Source organism: Peromyscus maniculatus, chromosome 23 (genome assembly GCF_049852395.1).
Source record: "Peromyscus maniculatus bairdii isolate BWxNUB_F1_BW_parent chromosome 23, HU_Pman_BW_mat_3.1, whole genome shotgun sequence".
Lineage (NCBI taxonomy): Eukaryota > Metazoa > Chordata > Mammalia > Rodentia > Cricetidae > Peromyscus > Peromyscus maniculatus.
Window position 1 is genome coordinate 5,521,133 of NC_134874.1, and position 17,007 is coordinate 5,538,139.

Consider the following 17,007-nt stretch of genomic DNA (forward strand, 5'->3'; position numbering starts at 1 on the left):
AAAAAAAAAAAAAAAAAAAAAAGACTTTGGAGAGGGAGTGGAAGAAGATAAAATGGGGGAAAAGATCCCCTACTTTAGACAAGGAAGTAGATAATGTAAGAGGAACAAGGAGGAAAACACCAAATTGGACACCAAGGCCAAGTTCCGGTGCTCTGCGGGTCCCCGGGCACTAGCGTGACCCGCTGGCACCGAGGATGCTCTCCTGTCCTTCCTCCTTGACGGTTAACAGTGGCCACAGTAGTTTAACCCCAGATCTACTCCGGCAGACGCCGAGGTTCACCAGCCGGGCCAGGGTCAAAGCTGGTGAAGTTCTGGGGATTAACGCAGCCCCGGGACACCCAGGAAGCAGCCCCGGCCTCCCTCGGCGGCGGCCGGCGAGAGACTCGAGTTATTTTTGAAAAGCAAGCGAGGCCTGCAGGCGGCCCTGGCAGAACTCGGAGCTGGAAGATGGGCGAGCCAGGAGCAGAGCGAAACAGACAGCTCCTGCCGAGCCCACGCCCGGTCCCTATGACGTCAGCCCCACGCATTGTGACATAAGACGGTGGCGGTGGCGGCAGGGGACGGGGGGAGGCCTCCTTGCACCCCCCTCCCCGCCTTGGGTGCACTTTTATAAATTGTGGTAAGATATTCATAACCTAAAATTCATCCTTGGGAATTTTTAACAACTCCCCACCACCACCACCACCACCACACCGGAGGGGGCGGGGCGGGGCGGGGCGCTGAGTGACATTGAAGACCGAGTTCTTGCTGGAACAAGAGAGGGAGTGTGGATGCCGGCCAAAAAGATTGGTTCACCAAATGGTGCGGGGAGGTTTTGCTCTGTTTGGGAAGAATTCTGAGATGGGAGGTCAGGTCATCGCCCTGGGGCAGAGCCGGGGCCCGGGGATCAGGGAAGAGTTGACGGTCTTCCATCTCACTAAGGGAAGCGGGGTTAGGGAGGGGTGGGGAGGGGGGGGCAGGAGGGCAGGTGCTCGGGCTGGGAACTGACAGCCGCAGGGGGCAGAAAGCAGCCGAGCAGCCTAATGAGGCGTGCACTGTAAGGGAGAGGTGTTTGCAACTGGGCAGGGGGGGTCATGGGCAGCAGCCAGAGGGAGAGCCATCAAGTCCCCAAAATAACTCACCGCTTCTGCGGGAGAGGCTGGAACGAATCGAGGTGGGAATAATCCAAAAATCCAGCGGAGAGGCTGCCGGGAGCATTGGAAGCCGAGGACAATTAGTGAAGATGTATTTGCTCCCCCCCCCCCACGAGGGGTTGTGGTCCCAGAAAACTGTGCCAACCTAACCAGAAGATCTTCCTCGGGCCTCAGTCAGAAGGGCCCCAGTGGCTGGCACGCTTTCCGACTGGTTTGCCCTTAGCATACGGCTAAGCCTGTGGGCTCTGAAGTGGGGCTGTTGAGATTTGAATTCTCTTCTCCCTCACCCCCGGCTTTGGTTTTCTGAGACAGGGTTTCTCCGTGTAGCCCCTGGCTATCCTGGAACTCGCTCTGTAAACCCGGCTGGCCCTGAACTCAAGAGATTTAAACCCAGAGACTGGAGGTGTGCGCCTCGGACTGTGGATCCCTCACTCCGAGCCTCTGTCTTCTCACCTGGAAAAGGGGATTCAAGTCATACTTGCCCCCACAGGGTAGTGGAGAACAAGAAGTCAGTGTTTGGGGATTTTTATTATGATCCATAATAAAGAGCTATTGCCCGGTAGCTCTGCGGTCTCCCCCCATCAGGGGAAGGGGCCAAGGCGTGCAGAGCCCAAGGCCAGCTGCATGAGGTAGAAATGGAAGCCCCGAGTTTCCAGTTAGATGCCTCAACAGGTAAGGGGTGCCTCCTGCCCAGCCTGAGTTTGATCCCCAGAACCTGTAGTGGAAGGGAGAAGAGAACCAAAAGTTGTTCTCTGGGCCCCTCGTGCACGCTGTGGTGAGCAGCAACCCCCAGTTAGAATGGGAGGGGGCTGGGGAGATGGCTCAGTGGTTAAGAGCACCCACTGCTCTTGTAAAGGACCCAGGTTCGGTTCCCAGCACCCACAGTAAGAGCTCACAACCGGCCCCATGGTGGTGGTCCAGGCCTTTAATCCCAGCACGTGTGAAGTAGAGGCCGGGGGATCTCTGTGAGTTTGAGGCCAGCCTGGTGTACAGGGTGAGTTCCAGGAAATGTTCCAAAGCTACACAGAGAAACCCTGTCTCGAAAAACCAAATAAGTAAATTAATTAAATAAAGCTGGGCGGTGCTGATGCACGGTTCTTTAATCCCAGCACTCGGGAGGCAGAGCCCAGTGAATCTTTTTGAGTTCGAGTACAGCCTGGTCTACAAAGTGAGATCCAGGACAGGCTCCAAAGCTACACAGAGAAACCCTGTCTCAAAAACACCAAAAAATAAAAATAAAAGGAGCTCTTAACTGTCTCTGTCTCCACTTCTAGGAGATACAGTGCCCTCTGCTGGCCTCTGTGGCACCTGCACACATAGGGTGCACATAAACTCAGGTAGGCACATGTAAGTTCACATAAAGAAAAATAAATACACGTTTAAAAGAAATTTAGATTTTGATACGGTCTAGCTGCCCTGGCCCCTCACCACCTGCAAGCAGTTTCCAGCCCCTCCCCCCCACCTCTCTCCAGGCCCTGCAGGAGGCAGATCCAATAAGGACATTGGAGTGAGACATTCAGGGTTCAGTGAGGACGCTTTGCTTTGGACTCACTCTAGGGCACTGGTCAAAGCCCTTCTCTGAGCCTCAGTGGGAGAGGTTTTTTTTTTTTTTCTTTCAAACGCCCCCCCCCCCATCTGTTCTGAATCTCTCCCTTCCCCTTTGGGCCAATTAGCCGGGTTGAATCAGACCTTGATGGCATGAGACACAGTCACCACATGTAATAAGCATGAAAGACAGAGGTCAGCTTGGCCACGTGGGCTTGCTAGCCCATTTGGGGTGTGGCACACCATTTTTATGAAAAAAGGAATCCCCTTGCTGAACTAACTGCTCTCACTTTGTGTTCTTTGTGGGACAGTGACATGAGATAGTTGTTCCTCCACACTGTTTCCCTAGCTGCCGAGCAAGGGGCACTAGTGGGAGATTCTAATCCTGGGGAGTCCAGATTTTTGTTCCCTGGCTCTATGGATATTGGGGGATAGACCGTAGAGAGGGGTAAAGGTGGTGCCCAACACCAGCGTTCTCCTTCCTCCTCCCTCTTCCCTGGGGGATGGTTCCAAGTAGAGGGGCCGGAGCAGGTGCTGTCCATGGGAGAGGCTGTGAGCAGACAGCCACAGCCTGCCTCCCTCCTGGGCGCCAGGCGCTGTCCCGTGTAGTGGGGGTCACAGCATTCACAAAGTGTCTTGTCCTCACAGGACTCTTACTGGAGGAAACCTGAAAACCAAGTCAAAATGACTCAACAGCCAGAATAATGTCAGGATGGGAAAAAATATGCTATGTGAGCAAAACCTGATGTCGTTGTGGAGACGGGGTCTCATGTAGACCAGGCTAGCTTCAAACTCACTGTCTTGTTAGGAATGACCTTTAACTCCCAGCCCGTCTGCTTCTGCCTCTTAAGTGTTGGGAACCCAGTCCTTACACCACAACGCTCTGCCCAAAAAGAAAAAAAGGCCAAATCTTTGGAAAGCGAGTCCCGGGGGCCAGGCATTGCTAACAGATGTTAAATCACGTAAGTCCTTAGGACAGCCCTATGTGAGTCAAGGTAATATCGCCACCCTTATTTTACACCTGAGGGAATGGTAGCAGAGAGAGGTGAAGTCAATTTCCTAATGCCACACAGCCATTCAGAGGTAGAGCTGACATTTATACCCAGGCCATCTGGCTCCATGTGCTGCCTGCCCGGTAGGGGCAGCATTAAGTAGGGCAATTTGTCCAGAGAGGAGTCCTGTGAAGAGGCTGACATTTGAGCTAAAATGCAGTAAGACAAGGCAAGTCCAGGGGGCAGAAGGGTCCAGATGGTGAGGACACTGAGTGCAAAGCCCCGGAGGCTGGAACGCAAGGAGACTAGCGTTAGCTGAAGTGGAGGACAGACGCGGTCACAAGGGTGCTAGCCCAGACACATGGGGGTGACATGGCACCCCGTCCCTCCTCCAGGACATTCTGGATCTTCCTCGCTGTTCTGAGGAACGCTCAGAAGTGTGGCCTAAAATGTTTCTTGACAGGAGCAAAGGGCCCTTTCCTCCAGAGTCAGGCCAATTAGGCTCAGGACAAGCTGATCCTCTGCCCTGCACTGTGAAGAAACAGCCTTTGCTGGTCACCCACCCCCTGCTTAGCCTCTGCCCACAGCTCTCCCGCTCCCGGGTGATGGCCTTGGTGCCTGGCAGAGTGGCAGGTGGCTCTACGCTCCCTCACCCAGACACAGGAACACAGAGGACACCTTGCGTCCGCCCTGGCGGGTGCAGAGGCCAGAATCCAGTCATAGCCCAGTGAGGGGGTGCAGCATCCCAAGGCTGGCTTTCGGGGGGGGGGCACTGTCAGGGGGACTCGCAAGGGCTCCTTCGTGCTTTAGACGGACCCTGTGCCGTCTGCCATGTGGCTACCCTCCTGTCAGTATTAGGAAAACGAATTCTTACCCTATAGTGTTGTTGTGGAAATCAAACAGAGCATATGTGAGAAGGTACATTCTGGGGGCTGAGAATGTTCTAGAGCTTATCTGGTATGTAAGATGTGACAAGCTGTGTGTCTTTCTATATATATATATATTTTATGGCTCAATTTTTTTTTTCCGGCAGGCAAAGCCCCTGGCCCTTGGCTAATACCACATAATGTTAGCTAGCATTGGTATGGAATGTTCCATAAATATTTGTTGAGTAGGTCCCAGGACCTTTCCACGCAGCATTTATCATTTATTTCATCCACAGAGCTCTGGAGGCCTCAGACTCGACACTGTGTCTGGGATTGAGTTCTTCTGCTCATCTGTCTCTTCCTCCTTCCTCAGGCTTCCCTAGCTGCCACAGCTTCAGCTCAGAAAAGATGTCTCCCAGCACTCCGGAGGCAGGACACAAGTGGATCTCTGAGAGTCTGAAGCCGGTCTGGTCTATATAGTAAATTCCAGGCCAGCCAAGCCAGCCAGCCAGCCCTACAAAGTGAGACCCTCAGAAAAAAATAATGAAGGAAAATGAAAATGTGTATGCCTATCTTGGCATAGCAGCCCACACCGCTAATTCCAGTCCTTGGAAGGCTGAGGAGATCCGCCTGCCTCTGCTTCCCAAGTACTGGGATTAAGGGCATGTGCCACCACACTCAGTCCTAACTCTCTTTTTAAAAATTAAGGATGGGGCTGGGCAGTGGTGGTGCACACCTTTAATCCCAGCATGCTGGAGGCAGAAGCAGGTGGATCTCTGTGAGTTCAAGGCCAGGTTAGTCTACAGAGTGAGTTCCAGGACAGCCAGGGCTGTTACACAGAGAAATCCTGTCTCAAAAAAACCTAAATAAATAAAAAGATGGGGTTGGAAAAAAACTGGCTCAGTGGTTAGAATACCCTCTTCTGGCTTCTAGGGGTACCCTCACCCCCACCCCCACCCCACAGAAACACACATAAATGAACTTTTTTTTTTTTTTTTTTTTTTTTGGTTTTTCGAGACAGGGTTTCTCTGTGTAGCTTTGCGCCTTTCCTGGAACTCACTTGGTAGCCCAGGCTGGCCTCGAACTCACAGAGATCCGCCTGCCTCTGCCTCCCAAGTGCTGGGATTAAAGGCGTGCGCCACCACCGCCCAGCGAACTTTTTTTTTTAATTAAAAGAGGGCTGGCAAGATGGCTCAGTGGTAGGAGCACTGGCTGCTCTTCTGGAGGACCTGGGTTCAATTCCCAACACTCACATGGCAGGTCACACATGTCTGTAACTCCAGTTCCAGGGCTTCTGATACCCCCCCCCCTCACAGACATACATGCAGACAAAACACCAATGAACGTAAAATAAAAATAAATTAAGAAAGATAATTCAATGTTATTGCTCATTAGTTAATCTCCTAAAGGTGGAGAGAGGGTGGGAGGTAAATGTTGGCTAGGAAGTGAAAAAAGGAGGGACTTCTGTCATTTTTGTTGTTTGTTTTTTCGAGACAGGGTTTCTCTGTGTAGTTTTGGTTCCTGTCCTGGATCTCGCTCTGTAGACCAGGCTGGCCTTGAACTCACAGAGATCTGCCTGCCTCTGCCTCCCGAGTGCTGGGATTAAAGGTGTGTGCCACCATTGCCCGTCTGACTTCTGTCATCCTAACCAATTAGAACAGCTGTAATAAAGCACCACGGACTGGGTGGCATGGCATCTAGACCATTGCCAAGTTCTGGAAGCTAGAAGTCTGAGGTGAAAGTGTCAGTCAGCTCAGCCCATTTCTGGCGAGGGCCAGCTCCTGAGACAGACTACTGTCCTCACGGTAGGGAGACAGTAGGAGAGCTCTCAGGTGTCCTGCTTTGGTCAGGGTGTCTCCTGCTGTGATAAAGCACCGTGACCCAAAGCAATCTGGGGGAAAAAGGGTTTGACTCATCTTCCAGTTTAGAGACCATGATACAGGGAAGTCAGAGCAGGAATGGAAGGCAAGAACCTGGAGGCAGGAGCTGATGCAGAGGCCATGGAGGGGTGCTGCTTACTGGCTTGTTCCCCATGGCTTGCTCAGCCTGCTTTCATATAGAACCAGGACCACCAGCCCAGGGATGGCTCCACCTGTAGCAGGCTGGCCCTCCCCCATCAATCACTAGTTAATAAAACGCCCTACAAGCTTGTCTACCGGCCAATTGGATGGGGACACTTTCTCAGTTGAGGTTCCCTCTTCCCAGATGATTACAGTTTGTGTTGAGAAAAGACTAGCCAGCACAGGCAGGGACTCTTTTTTTTAAGCTATTATTAATTATTAAGTGTGTGTGTGTGTGTGTGTGTGTGTGTGTGTGTGTGTGTGTGTGCCTGTGTGTATGAAGGGGTGCATGCATGTCACAGCATGTCTGTAGAGGACACAGAACAGTTTTGTGGAATCGGTTCTCTCTTTCAATCTTTACATGGGTTCCAGGGATCAAACTCAGAATGCCAGGTTTTATCACAAGCCCCTGTACCCTCTTGCGCCACCTCACCAGGCCGGAAGTGTCTCCTTTTGTAAATTTTATTTTATGTATACGGGTGTTTTGCATACATGTCTGTGCATCGCTTATGTGCCTGATGCCTGTGGAGGCTGGAAGAGGGTGTCAGAGTCTCTAGATTTGGGGTTATAGATGACGGTGAGCTGCCAATGTGGGAACTGAACCTGGGTCCTTTGCAGCAGCAGCAAAAGGTCTTAAGCAAGCATGGAGGTGTCTCTCCAGCCTCACTGAGGTCTTTTTGTTTGTTTGAGGCAGGGTCTCACTAGATAGCTCTGGCTGTCCTGGAACTCACTATGGAAACCAGGCTGGACTTCAATCCACAGAGATCCACCTGCCTCTGCCTTCCGAGTACTGGGATTAAAGGTGTGCGCCACCACACCTGGCTCCACTGAGATCTTTTCTTTTTTTTAAATATTTATTTATTTATTATGTATACAGTGTTCTGCCTGCATGTATCCCTACAGGACCAAAGAGAGAACCAGATCTCATTACAGATGGTTTTCAGCCACCATGTGGTTGCTGGGAATTGAACTCAGGATCTTTAGAAGGACAGCTAGTGCTCTTAACCTCTGAGCCATCTCTCCAGCCTGAGATCTTTTCTTTCTTTTTCTTTTTCTTTCTTTCTTTTTTTTGTGTTTTTTTTTTTTTTTTTTTTTTTTTTTTTTTTTTTTTTTTTTTTTGGTTTTGTTTTTTCGAGACAGGGTTTCTCTGTGTAGCTTTGCGCCTTTCCTGGAACTCGCTCTGTAGACCAGGCTGGCCTTGAACTCACAGAGATCCACCTGCTTCTGTCTCCCCAAATACTGGGATCAAAGGTGTGCGCCACCACATCAACTTGATCTCTGGGAGTTTGAGGCTAGCCTAGTCTACATAGCAAGTTCCAGGATAGCCAGGGCTACATAATAGAGAGGCCCTTTCTCAAAAAAGAGGGAGAATGATAAAAGGAAAAAAGATACTGTAGTGTACAGACATACAGTGAAGCATTATTCATTCAAAAAAATACGTCTTATGGCTTGGATGAATCTTGAAGACACTAAGCTAAGTGAGAGAAGCCAGACACAGAAGGTCACATAAGATTTCTTTTACATGAAATGTTCAAAATAGGTAAAGCCACGGAGACAGAAATTGGATTAGTGGTTGCCAGGAACCGGAACAGAGTGGAAGCCGTGAGTGATTGCTTCATGTGCATGGAATGATGAAAATGTTTTGAAACTAGGAAGGTGGTTGCTGAATTCCGCAAACCATTGCAAATGTACCACATGTCCTTCAGTGGACATGTCAGAATGCATACACAGAACGATCACAACAGAGTTTCTGTCCCCTCCCTTGAGTCAGACTGCTTTGGGGACTGTTGTTGGCAGAAATGATGTTCTGAGACCAGACTAGATAGGACATCATAGTTGCTTCTGCTTTTATTGTAGCTAGAGTTTTCCTGCCTTGCCCACAGTCAAGACAAATCTTTGTCACCCGCCAGTTCCACAGCCGCTCAGACCCAACCAAGTAAACACAGAGACTTATATTGCTTGCAAACTGTATGGCCGCGCGGCAGGCTTCTTGCTAACTGTTCTTATAGCTTAAATTAATCCATTTCCATAAATCTATACCTTGCCACGTGGCTTGTGGCTTACCGGTGTCTTCACATGTGGCTTGTCATGGCAGTGTTTCTCTGCCTCAGCCTTCTGCTTCCCAGAATTCTCTTCTCTCCTTGTCCCACCTACTTCTTGCCTGGCCACTGGCTAATCAGTGTTTTATTTATTGACTAATCAGAGCAATGTGACATACAGACCATCCCACAGCATTTTATTATTAATTTTTGTTGAGAGAGAGAGTGTGTGTGTGTGTGTTGTAATACATGTGAGTGTGTGCCCATGTACACATACATGTCGAGTCCAGAGCAGGATGTCTGGGATCCTTCTGTACTCTGCCTTTTTGCCTTGAGACAGGGCCTCTCCCTGAACCAGAAGCTCTCCATTTTGACTAGTCTGGCTGGCTCTTGAGATCTGCCTGTTTCTACTGCAAATGCTGGGATTACAGGCGTGCAAGCCACGCCCAGCTTTCTATGGGGTCGCTGTGGATTTGAACTCAGGTCTTCATGTTTGGAGGGCAAGTGTAGCTAGAGTTTTTTCCTTTGGGTCCTGCCAAGCCCCGGCGGTTCCTTAGCCCACTTATAAAATAAACACATAGACACTTACGTTATTTAAACTGCTTGGCCATTAGCTCAGACCTGCCATTGTCTAGCTCTTACTCTTATACTAAGCCCATTTCTGTTCATCTATATTTTGCCACGTGGCTCGTGGCTTTACCTGCTGCCTCTACATGATGCTCCTTGGATGGCAGCTAGTGTCTCCTCCTCTCCGCCTTCCTGTTCTCCCAATTCTCCTCTCTGCTAGTCCCGCCTATACTTCCTGCCTGGCTACTGGCCAATCAGTGTTTTATTTATCAATCAATCATCCACAGCAGGCACGTGCTTCCCCACTGAGACATCTGCAGCCCCTGCTCTGTCTTTGTTTTGAGACAGGGTCTTGCGATGTAGCTCAGGGTGGTTTTGAACTCTTGCTCCTCCAGGCTCCACCTCCCAGGATGCACCACAGTGCAGACCCCTCTTGCTTCTGGGTTTTGGAAGCCGCTGCTGTGAATGGCCTCAGGCCCATGGAGAGGTCACTTGGAGGTGTACTGAGGCCCAACTGTCCCAACTAAGGGCCCAGCTCACAGGATGACTATCCACGTGAATGGAGCCATTCCAGCTAGCCTAGCGTCCTGCTGAAACCTCTCCGCAGATCTGCCCTCGATGCATGAGAAAGTCAAAGTTGCTGTTTTTAGTCACAAAGCTTCAGGGTGACATTGTGCAGCAACATGTCTCCAGTGTTAGCTTTAAAAAAAAAAATTACTGGCGAGGTGGGCATAGTGGCGCACACCTTTATTCCCGGCACTTGGGAGGCCGAGGCAGGCAGGTCTCCGGGAGTTCGAGGCCAGCCTGGTCTACGGAGTGAGTTCCAAGCCAGCCAGAACTACACTGTGAGACCTGTCTAGAAAAACAACAATAAATCACTCGTGTGTGTAAATGGGTGTATGGACCACAGTGCATACGAGGAGTTCAGAGGACAGCTTCCGAGAGTTGGTTCTCGCCTTCCACCATGCGGGTCCTGGGGATTGAACTCAGGCGGTCAGGCTTGGCAGCAGGCACTTTGGCCCACTGGGCCATCTCGTTGGCCCCACCAGCACGACCTCTAAACCCTTTACAGGGTCACCCGTTTGGATCGCTACTTCCCTGGTGTCTCTGTCTCTCTCTCCTCTCCCCTCCCCTCCTCTCCTCTCCTCTCCCCTCCCTTCCCCTCCCCTCCCCTCCCCTCCCCTCTCTCTCCTCTCTCTCTCCTCCCAGCAGGCAGCTGAGCTTCCCTACCGGGTCCCACCCAGCCTCCTGAGCTCTACTTGGCCCTGCAACTAGATGGAATCTTCTAGATCCTTTCTCATTCTTCCAGACAGGAAGCAAGCTCTTTAGTGCGGGGGGGTGGGGGGGTGGGGTGGAGGGTGGGGGGGGTGGACGGGGGGACGGGGGGGGGGGGGGACGGGGACAAGGCCCTGAAGGACCACGCCCTGCCCGTCTCCGTGGCCCAGATGCCCTTCCCACTTTCCCCTCTATTATTCAGTTTCTGGAACTCAGTCCTTCCCCTGCCTAGCAGCTGCTGTTCCCTCTACCTATGCTGACCACCTCCCTTCAGCTCAGACGCCGCCGCCAACTCCAGGAAGCCCTCTCTGATGTCACCGGCTGATCCCATTCATCTTCTGGGCACCAATCTACCCCTTCTTAGCCTGTCACAAGCGTCTGGGTCTCTTCCACCTTGAATGGGGCGGGGACAGTCATGGAGGCCTGCAAGGAAAGCCCAGGGACAGGAGCTCCCGGCTGGGGCGACTTCACCCTGGGCTGCTGTGAGAGACCCTGCCGATCAGATCACACAGACCTGGGGCCAGAGCAGCAGGGAGGTGCAGCCCCACCGCCATGCACCGGACACCAGCCCAGCGCAGAGCTCACAGCCGAACCAACCGCTCCCCCACCTCCCCACAAAGAGCGCTGTACAGGAAGCTTTCACGTCCCGCCTCCTCTAGCTCCGGCTGCGTGGCTCGAGGCAAGGATTTCAGCTCTCTGATCCTTTCTCTCCACGTCTGCAAAAGGGAACCGTGGTAATGGCTCCTGGGGGTGATCATGAGGAATTGGATGAGGGAATGTGTCTAAGAAAAACCTTGAGTACCTGCAGGGTCCACACGCCTTTCGTCCCAGCACTCGGGAGGCAGAGGCAGGTGGCTCTCTGTGAGTCCTGGATCAGCCTGGTCTACCCGGTCTCAAAACACATCCGGCACAGTGGCTGGCTCAGAGAAGATGCCCTGGAATGTGAACTGCACTAATCTAGGTAGTAGTGGTAGTCAGCACACAATAGGTACCCACCCAGTGCTTTTGGTGTTTGTTTTTGGTTTTGGTTTTTCTTTGAGGCAGGGTTTCTCTGCGTAGTTTTGGTGCCTGTCCTGGACCTCGCTTGGTAGACCAGGCGAGCCTTGAACTCACAGAGATCTTAAGTGCTGGTGTTAGTCATTTAGCCACATCCATTGTGTTCTTACCCTGCAAGGAAGTTTCACAAAGAATCCGCTTATAAGAGTTTTATTAGAGATAAAGGGATAGAGAGTGTGCAGGCCTGTGGGAGAGACACATGCGTAGAGAAGAGGGAACTGGGAACCCTTCAGCTGGGATTAAAGGCACTCGCCACTGCCGACCAGCTTTACCCAAGTGCTTTAAGACTGAAAAATGTGGTAAGAAAACCCCAGTCGTAACGACATTGACACGTCACCTTATTTGGCCATCACAAACACTATAGGAAGTGGGTGTTTATTGTGCTCAATATTTTAATATTGCTTGGTATGGAGGGGATAGGGCCTTGGTATTTAGCCCAGGCTAGGCATTAACTCCACAGTTCTCCTGCCTCGGCCTCTCCTGTGCTGGGTTTGTAGTCATCCATCACCACATCCAGCTTGTTCTACGCACTTTACAGGTCAGGACATCGAGGCCCGAGGGCCTGCAGCACACAGGATGTGGAGGCTGGCTACAGACCAGGCGGCCTTAGTTCTCAGCCCTCTAAGCCACCACCTCTTACAGCCCAGAGGCCACCTCAGCTGTTACTCTGGCCTCTGCCTGACCATGTGATGTCATGTCATGTGACTCTGGATAATAGTCACTCCATCATCTACTATAAGAGAACCGTAGGAGGCAGAGGTAAAGGGCACTTCAGACCCCTCAAAGCAACCAGGCTATGGCCACTGCCTGGCCAGTGCTGGTGATTGACCAGTTGAGACACCTCTGATGCCTGGATTGCCACAGACAGGTTACCACATGAAGACTACTGAATTATCTCCACACGTATCACGCTAGGGGAAGGGGTTGGCCTCTGCCTATTCCCAGCCCCCAAAGGCCCTGAGGGAGGCTGAGGCAGCCACCCCCAGATGTCTATTCCTGTCTCTGGCCTAGCGCCGGGCTGGGGAAGCAACAGCTATTTTGAGGCCCTTCTCCCTCCAAGCGTGAGCAGTGGGAAGGTGCTGGGAACATCCCGAACCGGGAGGCTGTCCATCACAGGCGTGCCCTGGGTGTTGGCCACCCCAGGCTTCTGTGACTCGGCCACTTCCTCCAGCTGAGGTGGGGGTCCAGCTCTGAACACAGCCATCACCCTGGGATAAGCAGAGATGACAGATCCCGAGGAAGTTCTGCTGGGGTCTGGAGCACCGTGACCGGCCCTGCCCTTTGGAGGCAGAACAGGAGCAGGCTGGACCTGCGGGTCTCAAAAGGCTGCTCTGAGCTTACAACACTCAGAAAAGATGCGATGATGAGCCTTCTCAGGACTGACAGAAACCATCTAATCATCATCAAGAAGAAAGGGAGATTCAGGGAAGGGACCAGCGGGGGTCTGGGCTCATCTCTAATCCCAGCATTCCCTCTGCCAAACCAGTCAGATCACTTCGGTGGGCTCAGCCCTATTCCCTCAGCTGGGGTGAATGTTAGTAATAATATACTTGGGAGGACTGGGTCCCGTAACTTCTTTAACTTATGAAACCAACCTATGCATGTGTCTAGTCATCTGCTCAGACTGTTGCGACAAAACACCACCGTGTGGTTTAAACAACGAACATTTCTTTGTTCACAATTCTGGCAAAGTCCACACTTGGTGTCTGATTAAGACCCACTTCCTGGTTTATACAGAGTTGTCTCCTTGGGGTGTCCTGCGCATGGCAGGAAGGGTGAGAGAGCTTTCTGGGGTTCCTCTCATAGGGACACTATTTCCATTCATGAGGATTCCAACCTCATAACTTAATCGTTTCCCAGTCCCCTCCAAAGTGCCTCACCCCTCACACCACGGCAAGGTTAGGATTTTAACAGGAGTGGGGGTTGATGACCAGACAGTGCCCAACATCAGGATAAAATGGTACAGAAGGCCACATGGGAGCTGAGGGCAATGGCGCTCCTATTTGTAATCCTAGTGAGAAGCAGGAAGGATCATTCCAGCTCATTTGAGGAGTTCCAGAGCCGCCAGGGCTATGTAATGCGTCACTGTAGTAAAACAATCGAAGGCCAGCCTGAGCTACAAAGTGAGACCCTGTTTCAAACCATGGGGGCGTTGGGGGGCGTGTAGCTCACTTGGCAGGGTTCTAGGCTCGTGTGCAGGAAGCCTGGGTTTAATCCCCAGCCCTGCATGAAACGAAGTGTGGTGTCATCCACCTGTGATCCCTCCACTCAGGTCAAGGCAGGAAGATCAACACCGTCCTGGGCTGCATAGTAAGTCAAGGACAGCCTGGGCTACAGGAGCCTCTTAAAAAAAAAAAAAATCACAGGATAAAAAGTGAATCTCTCTTCCTACTTAACACTTCTAATTTCTCTCCCCAGAGGCAGCCACCATCAACAGCTTCCTGTGTCACCTTCTGGAAATTTCCCATGCAAATAAAGACAGAAAAGCTATATGGGTTGTAGTTACATACACTATCTGGAGCTGGATATGCCCGTACAGGGCCTTTGGTCCTAGCACTGGGGAGACAGAAGTAGGCAGGTGGAGGACAGCCTAACCCCAAGGTCAGGGCCATCCAGGGCTGTTCAACGAGACCTTGTTTCAACTGCTCCCTTAAAACACAGACAAACAAACAAAAATTTCCTCCAGAGAGCCAGGCGGTGGTGGCGCACGCCTTTAGTCCCAGCACTCGGGAGGCAGAGCCAGGCCGATCTCTGTGAGTTTCAGGCCAGCCTGGTCTACAGAGCGAGTTCCAGTGCCTGCCAAAACTACACAGAGAAACCCTGTCTCAAAAAAACAAAAACAACAACAAACAAAAACTTCCTCCAGGCCAGGTGGTGGTGGCGCCCGCCTTTAATCCCAGCACTCGGGAGGCAGAGGCAGAGGCAGGCGGATCTCTGTGAGTTCGAGGCCAGCCCGGACTACCAAGTGAGTTCCAGGAAAAGGCGCAAAGCTACACAGAGAAACCCTGTCTAGGGGAAAAAAAAAAAAAAACCACACAACTTCCTCCGGACTATCTGGATCAAATGTTGCTCCTGAGCCCTGCCTGCCTGCAGGTGGGCAAGTTACTGTTTCCTTGACTTCAACCTCATTTGTAAAATAGGATTAATAACACCAAGTTAATAACATCATTAATTATACCTCATAAGGTGGCTGTGATGGTTAAGTAACTCAACCTGTGCCAAGTATTTAGAACATATCCCCTGGCCCATGGCTGTCCAATCTTTCACACACACACACACACACACACACACCCCGAGTCTTTCCAATATCAGGTCAAATGAGCATAACAGTTACCGTGTGGAGGTTGGAGAGACTGCTCAGCAGGTCAGACCACAGGCAGCTCTTCCAGAGCATCCTGGTTCTGTTCCCAGCACCTACACGGTGGCTCACAACCATCTGTAACTCCAGTTCCAGGGGAACTGATGGAACTGACTCCCTCTTCTGGCTTCCCAAAATACTGCCTGCATGTGGTGCTCAGATTACACACGCAGGCAAAACAATCAAACACTTAAAAAAAAAAAAAAATCCGTGGTATAAATTCCTAGTGGAGAAAGCTAAATGAAAGAGGATTGCACTTGGGACTTTATATTAATTTGGGGAGTGACTCATCCCCAAAGCCAACAACTGGGAATGATGTCCATACGGCAGTGAGAACTGGTTCCTCAGGCCCCTCCTGGCCAAGCAAACAGAAACTAAACTGTCCCCATACCAGGTTATTCATTCATTCATTCATTATTTAATTCTGGAAATTGGTTGATAGGCTTGGAGACAGGAAGCAGTGGTGCTGTAGAAACTGCCAAGCAGGTTCAAGTCTCCTCAGCCACCATCCTCCATGGCTGCATCTAGACTCTAAAAGAGACTCCTGCGATGCCAAAAGCACCCGAGAGTAACACCGGGGCTGGGGATGTACCCTGGCAACACAGCACTTGCCTAGCACCCACAATGCATTCCCCAGCACCTCAAAAACAAAAGCACCCTAAAGCCGAGCCTCCTTGTGCCTGCCTTTAATCCCAGCACTCAGGAGGCAGAGCCAGGTGGACCTCTGTGAGTTTGAGGATAATGTGATCTACATAGTGCGTTCCTGGCCAGCCAGGGGCACACACTGAGACCCTGTCTCAAAGAAGAGAGTGGGCAAAGGCTCGGGGAAGGCATGCACGCGTGCGCGCGCACACACACACACACCCCTTTGCAGCTGCTGCCTCCTGCCGCCTCCACCTGTGCAATTTTAAAATTTATTTAGGGGGAGGCCCGTGTACGCATGTGGGGGTCAGAGGACACCTTTCGGGAGTCCATCCCAGGACTTCCACTGTGTGAGTTCCCGGGATCCGACTCGGGTATTCAGGCCTGGCAGCAAGCTATTTCCCACTAAACCATCTCAACCGACCCCTAGCCATCAGTTTGGCAACTACCCCAACCACTGGCCACGGAATTCTCCAAACTTCCAGTCTGGTTAACGGGTTAGGGGAGTGGTTTCCAAACAGGCTTTTAAAACGCGTGGCTGGGGCTAACCTTCGGTCCCGCCTGTGGTTGATGATCTAAAGGGCCCATTTGGGAGCGGGAACCCTCAGACCCGAAAGGGAGGGAACCGAAGCTCCAGCCACCCTGATCCGATCCACGCACATCTGGCCATGTGACGACCTGGTTTCGGGCCGGTCTTTTCCAGAACCGCTGTGATAATAGCGCCAGCCCCCCTACGGATGGATGCCGGCGGCGGGCGATGAATGGGCTCAGCGCACAGGTTTGGTTGGGCTCAGCCGGGATTAGGCTCCATCCCTGCGTGAGTCATGCCTGCGTGCGAGCGTCCGCCTCCCTAAGCCTCAGCCCCTTCCTCCGCCTGACGCTGGCCCACGACTCCCGCCCCCGCGCGGCGGGGACCCGGGTGATTGCAAACAGCCGCCGGCCTCATTAGGAGACGTGTAATTAGCGGCTGGCGGATCCGAGAGAGGGGGCTAATTACCACCGGGAGAGGCTGCGCCGGCGGCGGCCCACCGGGGGCGTCTGGCCCGCACGCACCGTCCCGGCGGGCCCGGATCAGGGTGTGTTCTCCTCGTGCCAGCCATTCATCACCGTTCACTAGTTCACCAGGCGCTCCCCGCGCCGGCCCGTGCCAGGGAACCCCACCTACACCTCTACCCTAATAAATCCCATAATGGGAACTGGAGGCGGGAAGCAGAGCTTGGGGACTTGGTGTCCTCCCCGACAGCACGCGGCCAGCGTACGAAGACTGGGGATCCGAACCCACGTCTGTGGTTATGTTACACTAAGTGAGCACAGGATTGGACCGGAGCGCACCAGAGCAGGGACTTTGGAGACGAATGCCTCCTCCAAGGTTGAATGCTGGGTCTGTTCCGCGTTAGGCAGGTGACACTGGCCTGGGCCTGAACCGCATCTATGAAATGGGCGCAGGGTTAGGATTGAGATACCAGGAAGAGTA

At 52.1% G+C, this 17,007-nt stretch overlaps 1 long non-coding RNA gene across 1 annotated transcript; it reads left to right on the top strand.

Annotated features, from left to right (window-relative positions):
* The first annotated feature begins 446 nt into the window (after window positions 1-446).
* LOC121825282 (uncharacterized) lies at window positions 447-5,525 on the top strand. The gene is made up of 4 exons (XR_013047634.1): window positions 447-619; window positions 2,408-2,470; window positions 3,327-3,640; window positions 4,910-5,525. It is a non-coding gene; the product is annotated as an uncharacterized LOC121825282 (long non-coding RNA).
* Window positions 5,526-17,007: the final 11,482 nt, after the last annotated feature.